We start from the raw sequence: 24,631 nt of genomic DNA on the forward strand, positions 1-24,631 counted from the left end.
TGAAATTAACAACAAAAATTAACAGTGAACATTACACTCACAATGGTGCTTGTTCTTCACTGGTTGCCCTTTTCTTGTGGCAACAGGTCACAAATCTTGCTGCTGTGATGTCACACTGTGGTATTTCACCCAGTAGATATGGGAGTTCATCAAAATTGTATTTGTTTTGGAATTTTTTGTGAATCTCTCTTTTTTTGAACCAAAGATAGATAGAAAGTACCCATCTCAATCACGAGTTAGGGATGTTTTTTCTTAAAGCATTTCTCTTTGTCCATTTTATCAGTGCTCAGGCTGATCTCTGAAATGAGGAAATGTTTTGTAGAAGCTGGTCTCGTTACTGCTGGCAAGGCGAGCGTGACAGTGCTCCGGCGTAACAGCTTTGTTTGGCCGACTGCTTTGCTGGTGCAATTGACCCGTGTGGCGGTGAGCTTGGTGGTGGTGGCGGAGTCAGTGGAGTGATGAGGTAGAGAGGAGAGGGAGACTGTCTCTCTCTCTCTCTCTCTCTCTGTCTCACTCTCTCTCTCTGCCTCACTCTCTCTCTCTATCACTCTCTCTCTCTCTGTCTCTCGCTCTCTCTCTCTCTCTCTCTCTCTCTGTCTCTCTCTCTCTGTGTCTCACTCTCTCTCTGTGTATCTGTGTATCTGTGTATCTGTGTATCTGTGTATCTGTGTATCTGTGTATCTGTGTATCTGTGTATCTCTCTCTCTCTCTCTCTCTCTCTCTCTCTCTCTCTCTCTCTCTCTCTCTCTCTCTCTCTCTCTCTCTCTCTCTCTCTCTCTCTCTCTCTCTCACTCTCTGTCTCACTCTCTGTCTCACTCTCTCTCTGTCTCTCTGTCTCTCTCTCTGTCTCTCTGTCTCTCTCTCACTCTCTCTCTCTCTCTCTCTCTCTCTCTCTCTCTCTCTCTCTCTCTCTCTCTCTCTCTGTCTCTCTCTCTCTGTGTCTCACTCTCTCTCTGTGTATCTGTGTATCTGTGTATCTGTGTATCTGTGTATCTGTGTATCTGTGTCTCTCTCTCTCTCTCTCTCTCTCTCTCTCTCTCTCTCTCTCTCTCTCTCTCTCTCTCTCTCTCTCTCTCTCTCTCTCTCACTCTCTGTCTCACTCTCTGTCTCACTCTCTCTCTGTCTCTCTGTCTCTCTGTCTCTCTGTCTCTCTGTCTCTCTCTCACTCTCTCTCTGTCTCTCACTCACTCTCTGTCTCTCTCTCTCTGTCTCTCTCTCTCTCTCTTTGTCTCTCTCTCTCTGTCCCCCCCTCTCTCTCTGTCTATCTATCTCTCTCTCTCTCTCTCTCTCTCTCTGTGTCCCCCTCTCTCTCTCTCTCTCTCTCTCTCTCTGTCTCTCTCTCTCTCTGTCCCCCCTCTGTCCCCCCCCCCCCTCTCTCTCTCTCTCTCTCAAATTCAAGCTGCTTTATTGGCATGACAAACAGTGTCAATATTGCCAAAGCAACAATTTATACAATATACATTGTAACAAAATTATCAACAAAAGCAAATAATAATTTAAACTGGTAGTAAATAATAATATAAAATTAAATACAAAAATAATAACAACAAAATGGTAACAGTCTATCTGTCTATCTATCTATCGCTCTAAACATTTGTTTAAGTTACCAAAGCAAGTGAAATAGATAAACAAAAATTAGATAAACAGTCAAATTGAACAGTAAGCATTTCATACACTCTATGTCTATATACAGTGTTATAATGATGTGCAAATAGTTCAAGTACACAAGGGAAAATAAATCAACATAAATATGGGTTGTATTTACAATGGCTCTCTAACTCTTTCTGTCTCTCTCTGTCCATCCTTTGTAATTGGGTGGAGTACGTGGTGTGTGTAGTCGTAATGGGGATGCCATGGTTACCAGGTTCCATGTTGGTAAGGGGACCGGCACATGGTTGGCATGGTAACCCATTTTTCCACTTCCTGGGCTGTAGACAGGGGGCTGTAGACGGGGCTGTAGTTAGGGGGCTGTAGACAGGGGGCTGGCATGACGAGCTTATGTGTGACATGTGCTGCCATTACCAGCTCAGCCATGGCAGCGCCAGAAAAGAGTTGAATACCCTCCGTGTCTGACTCCATGTGTCACTCTGGAGGAGAGTTGGTGTTGCTGAAATACAGGGTCTTCAAGTTGATAAACTTGGGGGGGGGGGGGGGGGGGGGGGATGAAGTCTGTTTAGCTGTGAGAGGAGATGCTGAGGAGAGGGGAAGGTGTTCATAAGGGATCATCACCATAAACACCAACATGTCTTCAGCTGCTACAAGGCGTGAGTCCTTACGGGAATACTTTTATACATGCTTGCTTATGAATATATGTGTGTGTGTGTGTGTGTGTGTGTGTGTGTGTGTGTGTGTGTGTGTGTGTGTGTGTGTGTGTGTGTGTGTGTGTGTGTGTGTGTGTGTGTGTGTGTGTGTGTGTGTGTGTGAGTGTGTGTGTGTGTGTGTGTGGGGGGAGGGATTGGGGTAGGGGTTGCATATGCTACATATCCTACAGCCCCCCTATCCTGCCTGGTTGGCCCTGTCCGGGGGTATAGTCGGACGGGGCCACAGTGTCTCCCTTCCCCTCCTGTCTCAGCTTCCAGTATTTATTTATAGTTTGTGTCGGGGGGCTAGGGTCAGTTTGTTATATCTGGAGTATTTCTCCTGTCTTATCCGGTGTCCTATGTGAATTTAAGTGTGCTCTATCTCCTTCTCTCTCTCTTTCATTCTTTCTTTCTTTCTTTTTTTCTCTCTCTCTCTCTCTCTCAGAGGACCTGAGCCCTAGGACCATGCCTCAGTACTACCTGGCATGATGACTGCTTCTCCAGTTTCAACTGTTCTTCCTGCGGTTATGGAACTCTGACTTGTTCACCAGACCTGCTGTTTTCAACTCTCTAGAGACAGCAGGAGCGGTAGAGATGCTCTTAATGAACGGCTATGAAAAGCCAACTGACATTTACTCCTGAGGTGCTGACATGCTGCACCCTCGACAACCACTGTGATTATTATTTGACCATGCTGGTCATTTCTGAACATTTGAACATCTTGGCCATGTTCTGTTATAATCTCCACCCGGCACAACCAGAAGAGGACTGGCCACCCCACATAGCCTGGTTCCTCTCTAGGTTTCTCTCCAGGTTTTGGCCTTTCTAGGGAGTTTTTCCTAGCCACAGTGCTTCTACATCTGCATTGCTTGCTGTTTGGGGTTTTAGTCTGGGTTTCTACCTCTGCATTGCTTGCTGTTTGGGGTTTTAGTCTGGGTTTCTGTACAGGTAGAAGAAGTGTTGGGAGAAATGAGTAGACTATAGACCAGGTGGAGAGGAAGTGTTGGGAGAAATGAGTAGACTATAGACCAGGTGGAGAGGAAGTGTTGGGAGAAATGAGTAGACTATAGACCAGGTGTAGAGGAAGTGTTGGGAGAAATGAGTAGACTATAGACCAGGTGGAGAAGAAGTGTTGGGAGAAATGAGTAGACTATAGACCAGGTGTAGAAGAAGTGTTGGGAGAAATGAGTAGACTATAGACCAGGTGTAGAAGAAGTGTTGGGAGAAATGAGTAGACTATAGACCAGGTGGAGAAGAAGTGTTGGGAGAAATGAGAGACTATAGACCATAGAAGAAGTGTTGGGAGAAATGAGTAGACTATAGACCAGGTGTAGAAGAAGTGTTGGGAGAAATGAGTAGACTATAGACCAGGTGGAGAAGAAGTGTTGGGAGAAATGAGTAGACTATAGACCAGGTGGAGAAGAAGTGTTGGAGGAGTAGACTATAGACCAGGTGTAGAAGAAGTGTTGGGAGAAATGAGTAGACTATAGACCAGGTGGAGAAGAAGAAGAAGTGTTGGGAGAAATGAGTAGACTATAGACCAGGTGTAGAAGAAGTGTTGGGAGAAATGAGTAGACTATAGACCAGGTGGAGAAGAAGTGTTGGGAAAAGTAGACTATAGACCAGGTGGAGAGGAAGTGTTGGGAGTAGACTATAGACCATAGACCAGGTGGAGAAGAGAAAAGTGACTATAGACCAGGTGGGAGTAGACTATAGACCAGGTGGAGAGAAATGAATGGGAGAAATGAGTAGACTATAGACCAGGTGGAGAAGAAGTGTTGGGAGAAATGAGTAGACTATAGACCAGGTGGAGAAGAAGTGTTGGGAGAAATGAGTAGACTATAGACCAGGTGTAGAGAAGTGTTGGGAGAAAAGTAGACTATGAGGAGTGTTGGGAGAAATGAGTAGACTATAGACCAGGTGTAGAAGAAGTGTTGGGAGAAATGAGTAGACTATAGACCAGGTGTAGAAGAAGTGTTGGGAGAAATGAGTAGACTATAGACCAGGTGGAGAAGAAGTGTTGGGAGAAATGAGTAGACTATAGACCAGGTGGAGAGGAAGTGTTGGGAGAAATGAGTAGACTATAGACCAGGTGGAGAAGAAGTGTTGGGAGAAATGAGTAGACTATAGACCAGGTGTAGAAGAAGTGTTGGGAGAAATGAGTAGACTATAGACCAGGTGTAGAAGAAGTGTTGGGAGAAATGAGTAGTAGAAGAAGTGTTGGGAGAAATGAGTAGACTATAGACCAGGTGTAGAAGAAGTGTTGGGAGAAATGAGTAGACTATAGACCAGGTGTAGAAGAAGTGTTGGGAGAAATGAGTAGACTATAGACCAGGTGTAGAAGAAGTGTTGGGAGAAATGAGTAGACTATAGACCAGGTGTAGAAGAAGAAGAAGTGTTGGGAGAAATGAGTAGACTATAGACCAGGTGTAGAAGAAGTGTTGGGAGAAATGAGTAGACTATAGACCAGGTGGAGAAGAAGTGTTGGGAGAAATGAGTAGACTATAGACCAGGTGAGAGAAGAAGTGTTGGGAGAAATGAGTAGACTATAGACCAGGTGTAGAAGTGTTAGGAGAAATGAGTAGACTATAGACCAGGTGGAGAAGAAGTGTTGGGAGAAATGAGTAGACTATAGACCAGGTGTAGAAGAAGTGTTGGGAGAAATGAGTAGTAGACTATAGACCAGGTGTAGAAGAAGTGTTGGGAGAAATGAGTAGACTATAGACCAGGTGGGAGAAATGAGTAGAAGACCAGTTAGGAGAAATGAGTAGACTATAGACCAGGTGGAGAAGAAGTGTTGGGAGAAATGAGTAGACTATAGACCAGGTGGAGAAGAAGTGTTGGGAGAAATGAGTAGACTATAGACCAGGTGTAGAAGAAGTGTTGGGAGAAATGAGTAGACTATAGACCAGGTGTAGAAGAAGTGTTGGGAGAAATGAGTAGACTATAGACCAGGTGTAGAAGAAGTGTTGGGAGAAATGAGTAGACTATAGACCAGGTGAGAAGAAGTGTTGGGAGAAATGAGTAGACTATAGACCAGGTGTAGAAGAAGTGTTGGGAGAAATGAGTAGACTATAGACCAGGTGTAGAAGAAGTGTTGGGAGAAATGAGTAGACTATAGACCAGGTGTAGAAGAAGTGTTGGGAGAAATGAGTAGACTATAGACCAGGTGAGAGAAGAAGTAGACCAGGTGTAGACTATAGAAGAAGCTGTTGGGGGAGAAATGAGTAGACTATAGACCAGGTGTAGAAGAAGTGTTGGGAGAAATGAGTAGACTATAGACCAGGTGTAGAAGAAGTGTTGGGAGAAATGAGTAGACTATAGACCAGGTGTAGAAGAAGTGTTGGGAGAAATGAGTAGACTATAGACCAGGTGGAGAAGAAGTGTTGGGAGAAATGAGTAGACTATAGACCAGGTGGAGAAGAAGTGTTGGGAGAAATGAGTAGACTATAGACCAGGTGGAGAAGAAGTGTTGGGAGAAATGAGTAGACTATAGACCAGGTGGAGAAGAAGTGTTGGGAGAAAGAAGTGTTGGGAGAAATGAGTAGACTATAGACCAGGTGTAGAAGAAGTGTTGGGAGAAATGAGTAGACTATAGACCAGGTGGAGAAGAAGTGTTGGGAGAAATGAGTAGACTATAGACCAGGTGTAGAAGAAGTGTTGGGAGAAATGAGTAGACTATAGACCAGGTGTAGAAGAAGTGTTGGGAGAAATGAGTAGACTATAGACCAGGGTGGAGAAGAAGTGTTGGGAGAAATGAGTAGACTATAGACCAGGTGGAGGAAGAAATGAGTAGAAGTGTTAGGAGAAATGAGTAGACTATAGACCAGGTGGAGAAGAAGTGTTGGGAGAAATGAGTAGACTATAGACCAGGTGGAGAGGAAGTGTTGGGAGAAATGAGTAGACTATAGACCAGGTGTAGAAGAAGTGTTGGGAGAAATGAGTAGACTATAGACCAGGTGTAGAAGAAGTGTTGGGAGAAATGAGTAGACTATAGACCAGGTGGAGAAGAAGTGTTGGGAGAAATGAGTAGACTATAGACCAGGTGGAGAAGAAGTGTTGGGAGAAATGAGTAGACTATAGACCAGGTGTAGAAGAAGTGTTGGGAGAAATGAGTAGACTATAGACCAGGTGTAGAAGAAGTGTTGGGAGAAATGAGTAGACTATAGACCAGGTGTAGAAGAAGTGTTGGGAGAAATGAGTAGACTATAGACCAGGTGTAGAAGAAGTGGGAGAAATGAGTAGACTATAGACCAGGTGTAGAAGAAGAGAGAAGTGTTGGGAGAAATGAGTAGACTATAGACCAGGTGTAGAAGAAGTGTTGGGAGAAATGAGTAGACTATAGACCAGGTGGAGAAGAAGTGTTGGGAGAAATGAGTAGACTATAGACCAGGTGTAGAAGAAGTGTTGGGAGAAATGAAGACTATGTGTAGAAGAAGTGTTGGGAGAAATGAGTAGACTATAGACCAGGTTGGGAGTGTAGACTATAGAAGAAGTGTTGGGAGAAATGAGTAGACTATAGACCAGGTGGAGAAGAAGTGTTGGGAGAAATGAGTAGACTATAGACCAGGTGTAGAGGAAGTGTTGGGAGAAATGAGTAGACTATAGACCAGGTGGAGAAGAAGTGTTGGGAGAAATGAGTAGACTATAGACCAGGTGTAGAAGAAGTGTTGGGAGAAATGAGTAGACTATAGACCAGGTGTAGAAGAAGTGTTGGGAGAAATGAGTAGACTATAGACCAGGTGAGAGAAGTGTTGGGAGAAAGTGTTGGAGAAGAAGTGTTGGGAGAAATGAGTAGACTATAGACCAGGTGGAGAGGAAGTGTTGGGAGAAATGAGTAGACTATAGACCAGGTGTAGAAGAAGTGTTGGGAGAAATGAGTAGACTATAGACCAGGTGTAGAAGAAGTGTTGGGAGAAATGAGTAGACTATAGACCAGGTGTAGAAGAAGTGTTGGGAGAAATGAGTAGACTATAGACCAGGTGTAGAAGAAGTGTTGGGAGAAATGAGTAGACTATAGACCAGGTGTAGAAGAAGTGTTGGGAGAAATGAGTAGACTATAGACCAGGTGTAGAAGAAGTGTTGGGAGAAATGAGTAGACTATAGACCAGGTGTAGAAGAAGTGTTGGGAGAAATGAGTAGACTATAGACCAGGTGTAGAAGAAGTGTTGGGAGAAATGAGTAGACTATAGACCAGGTGTAGAAGAAGTGTTGGGAGAAATGAGTAGACTATAGACCAGGTGTAGAAGAAGTGTTGGGAGAAATGAGTAGACTATAGACCAGGTGGGAGAAATAGAAGAAGTGTTGGGAGAAATGAGTAGACTATAGACCAGGTGTAGAAGGTGGAGAAGAAGTGTTGGGAGAAATGAGTAGACTATAGACCAGGTGTAGGAGTTGGGAGAAAAGTAGACTATAGACCAGGTGTAGAGAAATGGGAGAAATGAGTAGACTATAGACCAGGTGGAGAAGAAGTGTTGGGAGAAATGAGTAGACTATAGACCAGGTGTAGAAGAAGTGTTGGGAGAAATGAGTAGACTATAGACCAGGTGTAGAAGAAGTGTTGGGAGAAATGAGTAGACTATAGACCAGGTGTAGAAGAAGTGTTGGGAGAAATGAGTAGACTATAGACCAGGTGTAGAAGAAGTGTTGGGAGAAATGAGTAGACTATAGACCCAGGTGACTAGAAGAAGTGTTGGGAGAAATGAGTAGACTATAGACCAGGTGGAGAAGAAGTGTTGGGAGAAATGAGTAGACTATAGACCAGGTGGAGAGGAAGTGTTAGGAGAAATGAGTAGACTATAGACCAGGTGGAGAAGAAGTGTTGGGAGAAATGAGTAGACTATAGACCAGGTGGAGAGGAAGTGTTGGGAGAAATGAGTAGACTATAGACCAGGTGTAGAGGAAGTGTTGGGAGAAATGAGTAGACTATAGACCAGGTGGAGAGGAAGTGTTGGGAGAAATGAGTAGACTATAGACCAGGTGTAGAAGAAGTGTTGGGAGAAATGAGTAGACTATAGACCAGGTGTAGAAGAAGTGTTGGGAGAAATGAGTAGACTATAGACCTATAGAAGTGTTGGGAGAAATGAGTAGACTATAGACCAGGTGGAGAAGAAGTGTTGGGAGAAATGAGTAGACTATAGACCAGGTGGAGAAGAAGTGTTGGGAGAAATGAGTAGACTATAGACCAGGTGGAGAAGAAGTGTTGGGAGAAATGAGTAGACTATAGACCAGGTGTAGAAGAAGTGTTGGGAGAAATGAGAGACTATAGACCATGAAGTGTTGGGAGAACTATAGACCAGGTGGAGAGAAGTGTTGGGAGAAATGAGTAGACTATAGACCAGGTGTAGAAGAAGTGTTGGGAGAAATGAGTAGACTATAGACCAGGTGTAGAAGAAGTGTTGGGAGAAATGAGAAATAGACTATAGACCAGGTGTAGAAGAAGTGTTGGGAAGTGAGAAATGAGTGTATAGACCAGGGAGAAATGAGTAGACTATAGACCAGGTGTAGAGAAGTGTTGGGAGAAATGAGTAGACTATAGACCAGGTGGAGAGAAGAAGTGTTGGGAGAAATGAGTAGACTATAGACCAGGTGGAGAAGAAGTGTTGGGAGAAATGAGTAGACTATAGACCAGGTGGAGAAGAAGTGTTGGGAGAAATGAGTAGACTATAGACCAGGTGGAGAAGAAGTGTTGGGAGAAATGAGTAGACTATAGACCAGGTGGAGAAGAAGTGTTGGGAGAAATGAGTAGACTATAGACCAGGTGTAGAAGAAGTGTTGGGAGAAATGAGTAGACTATAGACCAGGTGTAGAAGAAGAAGTGTTATAGGAGTGTTGGGAGAAATGAGTAGACTATAGAAATGAGAAAGTAGACTATAGACCAGGTGGAGAAGAAGTGTTGGGAGAAATGAGTAGACTATAGACCAGGTGAGAAGAAGTGTTGGGAGAAATGAGTAGACTATAGACCAGGTGTAGAAGAAGTGTTGGGAGAAATGAGTAGACTATAGACCAGGTGTAGAAGAAGTGTTGGGAGAAATGAGTAGACTATAGACCAGGTGAGAGAGAAGTGTTGGGAGAAATGAGTAGACAGACCAGGTGTGAAGTGTTGGGAGAAATGAGTAGACTATGGGAGAAGTGTTGGGAGAAATGAGTAGACTATAGACCAGGTGTAGAAGAAGTGTTGGGAGAAATGAGTAGACTATAGACCAGGTGTAGAAGAAGTGTTGGGAGAAATGAGTAGACTATAGACCAGGTGTAGAAGAAGTGTTGGGAGAAATGAGTAGACTATAGACCAGGTGTAGAAGAAGTGTTGGGAGAAATGAGTAGACTATAGACCAGGTGAGTAGAAGAAGTGTTGGGAGAAATGAGTAGACTATAGACCAGGTGTAGAAGAAGTGTTGGGAGAAATGAGTAGACTATAGACCAGGTGTAGAAGAAGTGTTGGGAGAAATGAGTAGACTATAGACCAGGTGTAGAAGAAGTGTTGGGAGAAATGAGTAGACTATAGACCAGGTGTAGAAGAAGTGTTGGGAGAAATGAGTAGACTATAGACCAGGTGGAGAAGAAGTGTTGGGAGAAATGAGTAGACTATAGACCAGGTGGAGAAGAAGTGTTGGGAGAAATGAGTAGACTATAGACCAGGTGTAGAAGAAGTGTTGGGAGAAATGAGTAGACTATAGACCAGGTGTAGAAGAAGTGTTGGGAGAAATGAGTAGACTATAGACCAGGTGTAGAAGAAGTGTTGGGAGAAATGAGTAGACTATAGACCAGGTGGAGAAGAAGTGTTGGGAGAAATGAGTAGACTATAGACCAGGTGAGAAGAAGTGTTGGGAGAAATGAGTAGACTATAGACCAGACTATAGTGGAGAAGAAGTGTTGGGAGAAAGTAGACTATGTAGAAGAAGTGTTGGGAGAAATGAGTAGACTATAGACCAGGTGAAGAGAAGAAGTGTTGGGAGAAATGAGTAGACTATAGACCAGGTGTAGAGAAGAAGTGTTGGGAGAAATGAGTAGACTATAGACCAGGTGTAGAAGAAGTGTTGGGAGAAATGAGTAGACTATAGACCAGGTGTAGAAGAAGTGTTGGGAGAAATGAGTAGACTATAGACCAGGTGAGAAGAAGTGTTGGGAGAAATGAGTAGACTATAGACCAGGTGGAGTTGGGAGAAGTGTTGGGAGAAATGAGTAGACTATAGACCAGGTGTAGAAGAAGTGTTGGGAGAAATGAGTAGACTATAGACCAGGTGTAGAAGAAGTGTTGGGAGAAATGAGTAGACTATAGACCAGGTGGAGAAGAAGTGTTGGGAGAAATGAGTAGACTATAGACCAGGTGGAGAAGAAGTGTTGGGAGAAATGAGTAGACTATAGACCAGGTGGAGAAGAAGTGTTGGGAGAAATGAGTAGACTATAGACCAGGTGGAGAAGAAGTGTTGGGAGAAATGAGTAGACTATAGACCAGGTGTAGAAGAAGTGTTGGGAGAAATGAAGACTATAGACCAGGTGTAGAAGAAGTGTTGGGAGAAATGAGTAGACTATAGACCAGGTGTAGAAGAAGTGTTGGGAGAAATGAGTAGACTATAGACCAGGTGTAGAAGAAGTGTTGGGAGAAATGAGTAGACTATAGACCAGGTGGAGAAGAAGTGTTGGGAGAAATGAGTAGACTATAGACCAGGTGTAGAAGAAGTGTTGGGAGAAATGAGTAGACTATAGACCAGGTGTAGAAGAAGTGTTGGGAGAAATGAGTAGACTATAGACCAGGTGTAGAAGAAGTGTTGGGAGAAATGAGTAGACTATAGACCAGGTGTAGAAGAAGTGTTGGGAGAAATGAGTAGACTATAGACCAGGTGGAGAAGAAGTGTTGGGAGAAATGAGTAGACTATAGACCAGGTGTAGAAGAAGTGTTGGGAGAAATGAGTAGACTATAGACCAGGTGTAGAAGAAGTGTTGGGAGAAATGAGTAGACTATAGACCAGGTGTAGAAGAAGTGTTGGGAGAAATGAGTAGACTATAGACCAGGTGTAGAAGAAGTGTTGGGAGAAATGAGTAGACTATAGACCAGGTGTAGAAGAAGTGTTGGGAGAAATGAGTAGACTATAGACCAGGTGAGTAGACTATAGACCAGGTGGAGAAGAGTGTTGGGAGAAAGAAATGAGTAGACTATAGACCAGGTGTAGAAGAATGAGTAGACTATAGACCAGGTGTAGAAGAAGTGTTGGGAGAAATGAGTAGACTATAGACCAGGTGTAGAAGAAGTGTTGGGAGAAATGAGTAGACTATAGACCAGGTGTAGAAGAAGTGTTGGGAGAAATGAGTAGACTATAGACCAGGTGTAGAAGAAGTGTTGGGAGAAATGAGTAGACTATAGACCAGGTATAGAAGTGTTAGGAGAAATGAGTAGACTATAGACCAGGTGTAGAAGAAGTGTTGGGAGAAATGAGTAGACTATAGACCAGGTGTAGAAGAAGTGTTGGGAGAAATGAGTAGACTATAGACCAGGTGTAGAAGAAGTGTTGGGAGAAATGAGTAGACTATAGACCAGGTGGAGAAGAAGTGTTGGGAGAAATGAGTAGACTATAGACCAGGTGGAGAAGAAGTGTTGGGAGAAATGAGTAGACTATAGACCAGGTGTAGAAGAAGTGTTGGGAGAAATGAGTAGACTATAGACCAGGTGTAGAAGAAGTGTTGGGAGTAGACTATAGACCAGGTGTAGAGAAGAAGTGTTGGGAGAAATGAGTAGACTATAGACCAGGTGGAGAAGAAGTGTTGGGAGAAATGAGTAGACTATAGACCAGGTGTGAAGAAGTGTTGGGAGAAATGAGTAGACTATAGACCAGGTGGAGAAGAAGTGTTGGGAGAAATGAGTAGACTATAGACCAGGTGTAGAAGAAGTGTTGGGAGAAATGAGTAGACTATAGACCAGGTGTAGAAGAAGTGTTGGGAGAAATGAGTAGACTATAGACCAGGTGGAGAAGAAGTGTTGGGAGAAATGAGTAGACTATAGACCAGGTGGAGAAGAAGTGTTGGGAGAAATGAGTAGACTATAGACCAGGTGTAGAAGAAGTGTTGGGAGAAATGAGTAGACTATAGACCAGGTGTAGAAGAAGTGTTGGGAGAAATGAGTAGACTATAGACCAGGTGGAGAAGAAGTGTTGGGAGAAAATGAGTAGACTATAGACCAGGTGTAGAAGAAGTGTTGGGAGAAATGAGTAGACTATAGACCAGGTGGAGAAGAAGTGTTGGGAGAAATGAGTAGACTATAGACCAGGTGTAGAAGAAGTGTTGGGAGAAATGAGTAGACTATAGACCAGGTGTAGAAGAAGTGTTGGGAGAAATGAGTAGACTATAGACCAGGTGGAGAAGAAGTGTTGGGAGAAATGAGTAGACTATAGACCAGGTGTTGGGAGAATGAAGTGTTAGACCAGGTGTAGGAGAAATGAGTAGACTATAGACCAGGTGGAGAAGAAGTGTTGGGAGAAATGAGTAGACTATAGACCAGGTGTAGAAGAAGTGTTGGGAGAAATGAGTAGACTATAGACCAGGTGTAGAAGAAGTGTTGGGAGAAATGAGTAGACTATAGACCAGGTGACTATAGAAGAAGTGTTGGGAGAAATGAGTAGACTATAGACCAGGTGGAGAAGAAGTGTTGGGAGAAATGAGTAGACTATAGACCAGGTGGAGAAGAAAGAAGTGTTGGGAGAAATGAGTAGACTATAGACCAGGTGTGAGAAGAAGTGTTGGGAGAAATGAGTAGACTATAGACCAGGTGTAGAAGAAGTGTTGGGAGAAATGAGTAGACTATAGACCAGGTGGAGAAGAAGTGTTGGGAGAAATGAGTAGACTATAGACCAGGTGTAGAAGAAGTGTTGGGAGAAATGAGTAGACTATAGACCAGGTGTAGAAGAAGTGTTGGGAGAAATGAGTAGACTATAGACCAGGTGGAGAAGAAGTGTTGGGAGAAATGAGTAGACTATAGACCAGGTGTAGAAGAAGTGTTGGGAGAAATGAGTAGACTATAGACCAGGTGTAGAAGAAGTGTTGGGAGAAATGAGTAGACTATAGACCAGGTGGAGAAGTGTTGGGAGAAAAGACTATAGACCAGGTGTGTTGGGAGAAATGAGTAGACTATAGACCAGGTGTAGAAGAAGTGTTGGGAGAAATGAGTAGACTATAGACCAGGTGGAGAAGAAGTGTTGGGAGAAATGAGTAGACTATAGACCAGACCAGGTGGGAGAGAAGAAGTGTTGGGAGAAATGAGTAGACTATAGACCAGGTGTAGAAGAAGTGTTGGGAGAAATGAGTAGACTATAGACCAGGTGGAGAAGAAGTGTTGGGAGAAATGAGTAGACTATAGACCAGGTGTAGAAGAAGTGTTGGGAGAAATGAGTAGACTATAGACCAGGTGGAGAAGAAGTGTTGGGAGAAATGAGTAGACTATAGACCAGGTGGAGAAGAAGTGTTGGGAGAAATGAGTAGACTATAGACCAGGTGTAGAAGAAGTGTTGGGAGGGACTAGAAATGGGAGAAATAGACTATAGACCAGGTGTAGAAGAAGTGTTGGGAGAAATGAGTAGACTATAGACCAGGTGTAGAAGAAGTGTTGGGAGAAATGAGTAGACTATAGACCAGGTGTAGAAGAAGTGTTGGGAGAAATGAGTAGACTATAGACCAGGTGTAGAAGAAGTGTTGGGAGAAATGAGTAGACTATAGACCAGGTGTAGAAGAAGTGTTGGGAGAAATGTAGACTATAGACCAGGTAGAAGAATAGACCAGGTGACTATAGACCAGAGAAGAAGTGTTGGGAGAAATGAGTAGACTATAGACCAGGTGAGGAAGAAGAAGTGTTGGGAGAAATGAGTAGACTATAGACCAGGTGGAGAAGAAGTGTTGGGAGAAATGAGTAGACTATAGACCAGGTGGAGAAGAAGTGTTGGGAGAAATGAGTAGACTATAGACCAGGTGGAGAAGAAGTGTTGGGAGAAATGAGTAGACTATAGACCAGGTGTAGAAGAAGTGTTGGGAGAAATGAGTAGACTATAGACCAGGTGTAGAAGAAGTGTTGGGAGAAATGAGTAGACTATAGACCAGGTGTAGAAGAAGTGTTGGGAGAAATGAGTAGACTATAGACCAGGTGTAGAAGAAGTGTTGGGAGAAATGAGTAGACTATAGACCAGGTGGAGAAGAAGTGTTGGGAGAAATGAGTAGACTATAGACCAGGTGGAGAAGAAGTGTTGGGAGAAATGAGTAGACTATAGACCAGGTGGAGAGGAAGTGTTGGGAGAAATGAGTAGACTATAGACCAGGTGGAGAAGAAGTGTTGGGAGAAATGAGTAGACTATAGACCAGGTGGAGAAGAAGTGTTGGGAGAAATGAGTAGACTATAGACCAGGTGTAGAAGAAGTGTTGGGAGAAATGAGTAGACTATAGACCAGGTGTAGAAGAAGTGTTGGGAGAAATGAGTAGACTATAGACCAGGTGTAGAGGAAGTGTTGGGAGAAATGAGTAGACTATAGACCAGGTGGAGAAGAAGTGTTGGGAGAAATGAGTAGACTATAGACCAGGTGTAGAAGAAGTGTTGGGAGAAATGAGTAGACTATAGACCAGGTGTAGAAGAAGTGTTGGGAGAAATGAGTAGACTATAGACCAGGTGAAGAGGAAGTGTTGGGAGAAATGAGTAGACTATAGACCAGGTGTAGAAGAAGTGTTGGGAGAAATGAGTAGACTATAGACCAGGTGTAGAAGAAGTGTTGGGAGAAATGAGTAGACTATAGACCAGGTGTAGAAGAAGTGTTGGGAGAAATGAGTAGACTATAGACCAGGTGGAGAAGAAGTGTTGGGAGAAATGAGTAGACTATAGACCAGGTGTAGAGGAAGTGTTGGGAGAAATGAGTAGACTATAGACCAGGTGGAGAAGAAGTGTTGGGAGAAATGAGTAGACTATAGACCAGGTGGAGAAGAAGTGTTGGGAGAAATGAGTAGACTATAGACCAGGTGTAGAAGAAGTGTTGGGAGAAATGAGTAGACTATAGACCAGGTGGAGAAGAAGTGTTGGGAGAAATGAGTAGACTATAGACCAGGTGTAGAAGAAGTGTTGGGAGAAATGAGTAGACTATAGACCAGGTGTAGAAGAAGTGTTGGGAGAAATGAGTAGACTATAGACCAGGTGGAGAAGAAGTGTTGGGAGAAATGAGTAGACTATAGACCAGGTGGAGAAGAAGTGTTGGGAGAAATGAGTAGACTATAGACCAGGTGTAGAAGAGGTGTAGAAGATAATGTTGTTGGGAGAAATGAGTAGACTATAGACCAGGTGTAGAAGAAGTGTTGGGAGAAATGAGTAGACTATAGACCAGGTGGAGAAGAAGTGTTGGGAGAAATGAGTAGACTATAGACCAGGTGGAGAGGAAGTGTTGGGAGAAATGAGTAGACTATAGACCAGGTGGAGAAGAAGTGTTGGGAGAAATGAGTAGACTATAGACCAGGTGTAGAAGAAGTGTTGGGAGAAATGAGTAGACTATAGACCAGGTGTAGAAGAAGTGTTGGGAGAAATGAGTAGACTATAGACCAGGTGTAGAAGAAGTGTTGGGAGAAATGAGTAGACTATAGACCAGGTGGAGAAGAAGTGTTGGGAGAAATGAGTAGACTATAGACCAGGTGTAGAAGAAGTGTTGGGAGAAATGAGTAGACTATAGACCAGGTGTAGAAGAAGTGTTGGGAGAAATGAGTAGACTATAGACCAGGTGGAGAAGAAGTGTTGGGAGAAATGAGTAGACTATAGACCAGGTGGAGAAGAAGTGTTGGGAGAAATGAGTAGACTATAGACCAGGTGGAGAAGAAGTGTTGGGAGAAATGAGTAGACTATAGAAGTGTTGGGAGAAATGAGTAGACTATAGACCAGGTGGAGAAGAAGTGTTGGGAGAAATGAGTAGACTATAGACCAGGTGTAGAAGAAGTGTTGGGAGAAATGAGTAGACTATAGACCAGGTGTGGGAGAGAAGAAGTGTTGGGAGAAATGAGTAGACTATAGACCAGGTGTAGAAGAAGTGTTGGGAGAAATGAGTAGACTATAGACCAGGTGAGAAGAAGTGTTGGGAGAAATGAGTAGACTATAGACCAGGTGTTGGGAGAAATGAGTAGACTATAGACCAGGTGGAGAAGAAGTGTTGGGAGAAATGAGTAGACTATAGACCAGGTGGAGAAGAAGTGTTGGGAGAAATGAGTAGACTATAGACCAGGTGGAGAGGAAGTGTTGGGAGAAATGAGTAGACTATAGACCAGGTGGAGAAGAAGTGTTGGGAGAAATGAGTAGACTATAGACCAGGTGGAGAGGAAGTGTTGGGAGAAATGAGTAGACTATAGACCAGGTGTAGAAGAAGTGTTGGGAGAAATGAGTAGACTATAGACCAGGTGTAGAAGAAGTGTTGGGAGAAATGAGTAGACTATAGACCAGGTGGAGAAGAAGTGTTGGGAGAAATGAGTAGACTATAGACCAGGTGGAGAAGAAGTGTTGGGAGAAATGAGTAGACTATAGACCAGGTGTAGAAGAAGTGTTGGGAGAAATGAGTAGACTATAGACCAGGTGTAGAAGAAGTGTTGGGAGAAATGAATAGACTATAGACCAGGTGTAGAAGAAGTGTTGGGAGAAATGAGTAGACTATAGACCAGGTGTAGAAGAAGTGTTGGGAGAAATGAGTAGACTATAGACCAGGTGTAGAAGAAGTGTTGGGAGAAATGAGTAGACTATAGACCAGGTGTAGAAGAAGTGTTGGGAGAAATGAGTAGACTATAGACCAGGTGTAGAAGAAGTGTTGGGAGAAATGAGTAGACTATAGACCAGGTGTAGAAGAAGTGTTGGGAGAAATGAGTAGACTATAGACCAGGTGTTGGGAGAAATGAGTAGACTATAGACCAGTGGAGAAGAAGTGTTGGGAGAAATGAGTAGACTATAGACCAGGTGGAGAAGAAGTGTTGGGAGAAATGAGTAGACTATAGACCAGGTGTAGAAGAAGTGTTGGGAGAAATGAGTAGACTATAGACCAGGTGGAGAAGAAGTGTTGGGAGAAATGAGTAGACTATAGACCAGGTGTAGAAGAAGTGTTGGGAGAAATGAGTAGACTATAGACCAGGTGTAGAAGAAGTGTTGGGAGAAATGAGTAGACTATAGACCAGGTGGAGAAGAAGTGTTGGGAGAAATGAGTAGACTATAGACCAGGTGGAGAAGAAGTGTTGGGAGAAATGAGTAGACTATAGACCAGGTGTAGAAGAAGTGTTGGGAGAAATGAGTAGACTATAGACCAGGTGTAGAAGAAGTGTTGGGAGAAATGAGTAGACTATAGACCAGGTGTAGAAGAAGTGTTGGGAGAAATGAGTAGACTATAGACCAGGTGGAGAAGAAGTGTTGGGAGAAATGAGTAGACTATAGACCAGGTGTAGAAGAAGTGTTGGGAGAAATGAGTAGACTATAGACCAGGTGTAGAAGAAGTGTTGGGAGAAATGAGTAGACTATAGACCAGGTGTAGAAGAAGTGTTGGGAGAAATGAGACTATAGACCTATAGACCAGGTGTAGAAGAAGTGTTGGGAGAAATGAGTAGACTATAGACCAGGTGTTGGGAGAAAGAAGAAGTGTTGGGAGAAATGAGTAGACTATAGACCAGGTGTAGAAGAAGTGTTGGGAGAAATGAGTAGACTATAGACCAGGTGTAGAAGAAGTGTTGGGAGAAATGAGTAGACTATAGACCAGGTGTAGAAGAAGTGTTGGGAGAAATGAGTAGACTATAGACCAGGTGGAGAAGAAGTGTTGGGAGAAATGAGTAGACTATAGACCAGGTGGAGAAGAAGTGTTGACCAGGTGGAGAAGAAGTGTTGGGAGAAATGAGTAGACTATAGACCAGGTGGAGAAGAAGTGTTGGGAGAAATGAGTAGACTATAGACCAGGTGTAGAAGAAGTGTTGGGAGAAATGAGTAGACTATAGACCAGGTGTAGAAGAAGTGTTGGGAGAAATGAGTAGACTATAGACCAGGTGGAGAAGAAGTGTTGGGAGAAATGAGTAGACTATAGACCAGGTGTAGAAGAAGTGTTGGGAGAAATGAGTAGACTATAGACCAGGTGTAGAAGAAGTGTTGGGAGAAATGGAGACTATAAATGAGTTAGACTATAGACCAGGTGGAGAAGAAGTGTTGGGAGAAATGAGTAGACTATAGACCAGGTGGAGAAGAAGTGTTGGGAGAAATGAGTAGACTATAGACCAGGTGAGAGAAGTGTTGGGAGAAAAGTAGACTATAGACCAGGAGAAATGAGTAGACTATAGACCAGGTGGAGAAGAAGTGTTGGGAGAAATGAGTAGACTATAGACCAGGTGTAGAAGAAGTGTTGGGAGAAATGAGTAGACTATAGACCAGGTAGAGAAGAAGTGTTGGGAGAAATGAGTAGACTATAGACCAGGTGTAGAAGAAGTGTTGGGAGAAATGAGTAGACTATAGACCAGGTGTAGAAGAAGTGTTGGGAGAAATGAGTAGACTATAGACCAGGTGTAGAAGAAGTGTTGGGAGAAATGAGTAGACTATAGACCAGGTGGAGAAGAAGTGTTGGGAGAAATGAGTAGACTATAGACCAGGTGTAGAAGAAGTGTTGGGAGAAATGAGTAGACTATAGACCAGGTGGAGAAGAAGTGTTGGGAGAAATGAGTAGACTATAGACCAGGTGGAGAAGAAGTGTTGGGAGAAATGAGTAGACTATAGACCAGGTGTAGAAGAAGTGTTGGGAGAAATGAGTAGACTATAGACCAGGTGTAGAAGAAGTGTTGGGAGAAATGAGTAGACTATAGACCAGGTGGAGAAGAAGTGTTGGGAGAAATGAGTAGACTATAGACCAGGTGTAGAAGAAGTGTTGGGAGAAATGAGTAGACTATAGACCAGGTGTAGAAGAAGTGTTAGGAGAAATGAGTAGACTATAGACCAGGTGGAGAAGAAGTGTTGGGAGAAATGAGTAGACTATAGACCAGGTGGAGAAGAAGTGTTGGGAGAAATGAGTAGACTATAGACCAGGTGTAGAGAAGAAGTGTTGGGAGAAATGAGTAGACTATAGACCAGGTGGAGAGGAAGTGTTGGGAGAAATGAGTAGACTATAGACCAGGTGTAGAAGAAGTGTTGGGAGAAATGAGTAGACTATAGACCAGGTGTAGAAGAAGTGTTGGGAGAAATGAGTAGACTATAGACCAGGTGGAGAGGAAGTGTTGGGAGAAATGAGTAGACTATAGACCAGGTGGAGAAGAAGTGTTGGGAGAAATGAGTAGACTATAGACCAGGTGTAGAAGAAGTGTTGGGAGAAATGAGTAGACTATAGACCAGGTGTAGAAGAAGTGTTGGGAGAAATGAGTAGACTATAGACCAGGTGGAGAAGAAGTGTTGGGAGAAATGAGTAGACTATAGACCAGGTGGGAGAAATGAGATAGAAGTGTTGGGAGAAATGAGTAGACTATAGACCAGGTGTAGAAGAGTGTTGGGAAGTGTTGGGAGAAATGAGTAGACTATAGACCAGGTGTAGAAGAAGTGTTGGGAGAAATGAGTAGACTATAGACCAGGTGGAGAAGAAGTGTTGGGAGAAATGAGTAGACTATAGACCAGGTGTAGAAGAAGTGTTGGGAGAAATGAGTAGACTATAGACCAGGTGTAGAAGAAGTGTTGGGAGAAATGAGTAGACTATAGACCAGGTGTAGAAGAAGTGTTGGGAGAAATGAGTAGACTATAGACCAGGTGAGAAGAAGTGTTGGGAGAAATGAGTAGACTATAGACCAGGTGTAGAAGAAGTGTTGGGAGAAATGAGTAGACTATAGACCAGGTGAGAAGAAGTGTTGGGAGAAATGAGTAGACTATAGACCAGGTGGAGAAGAAGTGTTGGGAGAAATGAGTAGACTATAGACAGGTGTAGAAGAAGTGTTGGGAGAAATGAGTAGACTATAGACCAGGTGTAGAAGAAGTGTTGGGAGAAATGAGTAGACTATAGACCAGGTGTAGAAGAAGTGTTGGGAGAAATGAGTAGACTATAGACCAGGTGGAGAGGAAGTGTTAGGAGAAATGAGTAGACTATAGACCAGGTGGAGAAGAAGTGTTGGGAGAAATGAGTAGACTATAGACCAGGTGTAGAAGAAGTGTTGGGAGAAATGAGTAGACTATAGACCAGGTGGAGAAGAAGTGTTGGGAGAAATGAGTAGACTATAGACCAGGTGGAGAAGAAGTGTTGGGAGAAATGAGTAGACTATAGACCAGGTGGAGAAGAAGTGTAGGAGAAATGAGTAGACTATAGACCAGGTGTAGAGAAGTGTTGGGAGAAATGAGTAGACTATAGACCAGGTGGAGAAGAAGTGTTGGGAGAAATGAGTAGACTATAGACCAGGTGGAGAAGAAGTGTTGGGAGAAATGAGTAGACTATAGACCAGGTGTAGAAGAAGTGTTGGGAGAAATGAGTAGACTATAGACCAGGTGTGAAGAAGTGTTGGGAGAAATGAGTAGACTATAGACCAGGTGGAGAAGAAGTGTTGGGAGAAATGAGTAGACTATAGACCAGGTGTAGAAGAAGTGTTGGGAGAAATGAGTAGACTATAGACCAGGTGGAGAAGAAGTGTTGGGAGAAATGAGTAGACTATAGACCAGGTGTAGAAGAAGTGTTGGGAGAAATGAGTAGACTATAGACCAGGTGGAAGAAGTGTTGGGAGAAAGAAGTAGTTGTAGAAGAAGGGAGAAATGAGTAGACTATAGACCAGGTGTAGAAGAAGTGTTGGGAGAAATGAGTAGACTATAGACCAGGTGTAGAAGAAGTGTTGGGAGAAATGAGTAGACTATAGACCAGGTGTAGAAGAAGTGTTGGGAGAAATGAGTAGACTATAGACCAGGTGGAGAAGAAGTGTTGGGAGAAATGAGTAGACTATAGACCAGGTGTAGAAGTGTTAGGAGAAATGAGTAGACTATAGACCAGGTGTAGAAGAAGTGTTGGGAGAAATGAGTAGACTATAGACCAGGTGGAGAAGAAGTGTTGGGAGAAATGAGTAGACTATAGACCAGGTGGAGAAGAAGTGTTGGGAGAAATGAGTAGACTATAGACCAGGTGTAGAAGAAGTGTTGGGAGAAATGAGTAGACTATAGACCAGGTGTAGAAGAAGTGTTGGGAGAAATGAGTAGACTATAGACCAGGTGGGAGAAGAAGTGTTGGGAGAAATGAGTAGACTATAGACCAGGTGTAGAAGAAGTGTTGGGAGAAATGAGTAGACTATAGACCAGGTGTAGAAGAAGTGTTGGGAGAAATGAGTAGACTATAGACCAGGTGGAGAAGAAGTGTTGGGAGAAATGAGTAGACTATAGACCAGGTGGAGAAGAAGTGTTGGGAGAAATGAGTAGACTATAGACCAGGTGTAGAAGAAGTGTTGGGAGAAATGAGTAGACTATAGACCAGGTGTAGAAGAAGTGTTGGGAGAAATGAGTAGACTATAGACCAGGTGGAGAAGAAGTGTTGGGAGAAATGAGTAGACTATAGACCAGGTGTAGAAGAAGTGTTGGGAGAAATGAGTAGACTATAGACCAGGTGTAGAAGAAGTGTTGGGAGTAGACTATAGACCAGGAGAAAGAAATGAGTAGACTATAGACCAGGGAGAAAGTAGACTATAGACCAGGTGTAGAAGAAGTGTTGGGAGAAATGAGTAGACTATAGACCAGGTGTAGAAGAAGTGTTGGGAGAAATGAGTAGACTATAGACCAGGTGTAGAAGTGTTGGGAGAAAAGTGTTGGGAGAAATGAGTAGACTATAGACCAGGTGTAGAAGAAGTGTTGGGAGAAATGAGTAGACTATAGACCAGGTGTAGAAGAAGTGTTGGGAGAAATGAGTAGACTATAGACCAGGTGTAGAAGAAGTGTTGGGAGAAATGAGTAGACTATAGACCAGGTGTAGAAGAAGTGTTGGGAGAAATGAGTAGACTATAGACCAGGTGGAGAAGAAGTGTTGGGAGAAATGAGTAGACTATAGACCAGGTGGAGAAGAAGTGACTATAGACCAGGAGGAGAAGGGAGAAATGAGTAGACTATAGACCAGGTGTAGAAGAAGTGTTGACTATAGACCAGGTGTAGAAGAAGTGTTGGGAGAAATGAGTAGACTATAGACCAGGTGTAGAAGAAGTGTTAGGAGAAATGAGTAGACTATAGACCAGGTGTAGAAGAAGTGTTGGGAGAAATGAGTAGACTATAGACCAGGTGTGAAGAAGTGTTGGGAGAAATGAGTAGACTATAGACCAGGTGGAGAAGAAGTGTTGGGAGAAATGAGTAGACTATAGACCAGGTGTAGAAGAAGTGTTGGGAGAAATGAGTAGACTATAGACCAGGTGGAGAAGAAGTGTTGGGAGAAATGAGTAGACTATAGACCAGGTGTAGAAGAAGTGTTGGGAGAAATGACTATAGACTATAGAAGGTGGAGAAGAAGTGTTGGGAGAAATGAGTAGACTATAGACCAGGTGTAGAAGTGTTGGGAGAAATGAGTAGACTATAGACCAGGTGTAGAAGAAGTGTTGGGAGAAATGAGTAGACTATAGACCAGGTGGAGAGGAAGTGTTGGGAGAAATGAGTAGACTATAGACCAGGTGTAGAAGAAGTGTTGGGAGAAATGAGTAGACTATAGACCAGGTGTAGAAGAAGAAGTGTTGGGAGAAATGAGTAGACTATAGACCAGGTGGAGAAGAAGTGTTGGGAGAAATGAGTAGACTATAGACCAGGTGGAGAAGAAGTGTTGGGAGAAATGAGTAGACTATAGACCAGGTGTTGGGAGAGAAGAAGTGTTGGGAGAAATGAGTAGACTATAGACCAGGTGTAGAAGAAGTGTTGGGAGAAATGAGTAGACTATAGACCAGGTGGAGAAGAAGTGTTGGGAGAAATGAGTAGACTATAGACCAGGTGTAGAAGAAGTGTTGGGAGAAATGAGTAGACTATAGACCAGGTGTAGAAGAAGTGTTGGGAGAAATGAGTAGACTATAGACCAGGTGTAGAAGAAGTGTTGGGAGAAATGAGTAGACTATAGACCAGGTGGAGAAGAAGTGTTGGGAGAAATGAGTAGACTATAGACCAGGTGTAGAAGAAGTGTTGGGAGAAATGAGTAGACTATAGACCAGGTGTAGAAGAAGTGTTGGGAGAAATGAGTAGACTATAGACCAGGTGTAGAAGAAGTGTTGGGAGAAATGAGTAGACTATAGACCAGGTGGAGAAGAAGTGTTGGGAGAAATGAGTAGACTATAGACCAGGTGGAGAAGAAGTGTTGGGAGAAATGAGTAGACTATAGACCAGGTGGTAGACTATAGAAGAAGTGTTGGGAGAAATGAGTAGACTATAGACCAGGTGTAGAAGAAGTGTTGGGAGAAATGAGTAGACTATAGACCAGGTGTAGAAGAAGTGTTGGGAGAAATGAGTAGACTATAGACCAGGTGTAGAAGAAGTGTTGGGAGAAATGAGTAGACTATAGACCAGGTGTAGAAGAAGTGTTGGGAGAAATGAGTAGACTATAGACCAGGTGTAGAAGAAGTGTTGGGAGAAATGAGTAGACTATAGACCAGGTGGAGAAGAAGTGTTGGGAGAAATGAGTAGACTATAGACCAGGTGGAGAAGAAGAAGAGACCAGGTGTAGAAGAAGTGGGAGAAATGGAGAGAATGAGTAGACTATAGACCAGGTGTAGAAGAAGTGTTGGGAGAAATGAGTAGACTATAGACCAGGTGGAGAAGAAGTGTTGGGAGAAATGAGTAGACTATAGACCAGGTGGAGAAGAAGTGTTGGGAGAAATGAGTAGACTATAGACCAGGTGAAATGAGATAGACCAGGTGAGAAGAAGTGGGAGAAATGAGTAGACTATAGACCAGGTGTAGAAGAAGTGTTGGGAGAAATGAGTAGACTATAGACCAGGTGTAGAAGAAGTGTTGGGAGAAATGAGTAGACTATAGACCAGGTGAGAAGAAGTGTTGGGAGAAATGAGTAGACTATAGACCAGGTGTAGAAGAAGTGTTGGGAGAAATGAGTAGACTATAGACCAGGTGTAGAAGAAGTGTTGGGAGAAATGAGTAGACTATAGACCAGGTGGAGAAGAAGTGTTGGGAGAAATGAGTAGACTATAGACCAGGTGTAGAAGAAGTGTTGGGAGAAATGAGTAGACTATAGACCAGGTGTAGAAGAAGTGTTGGGAGAAATGAGTAGACTATAGACCAGGTGGAGAAGAAGTGTTGGGAGAAATGAGTAGACTATAGACCAGGTGTAGAAGAAGTGTTGGGAGAAATGAGTAGACTATAGACCAGGTGGAGAAGAAGTGTTGGGAGAAATGAG

This window comes from Oncorhynchus gorbuscha, linkage group LG07 (genome assembly GCF_021184085.1).
Source record: "Oncorhynchus gorbuscha isolate QuinsamMale2020 ecotype Even-year linkage group LG07, OgorEven_v1.0, whole genome shotgun sequence".
Taxonomy (NCBI): domain Eukaryota; kingdom Metazoa; phylum Chordata; class Actinopteri; order Salmoniformes; family Salmonidae; genus Oncorhynchus; species Oncorhynchus gorbuscha.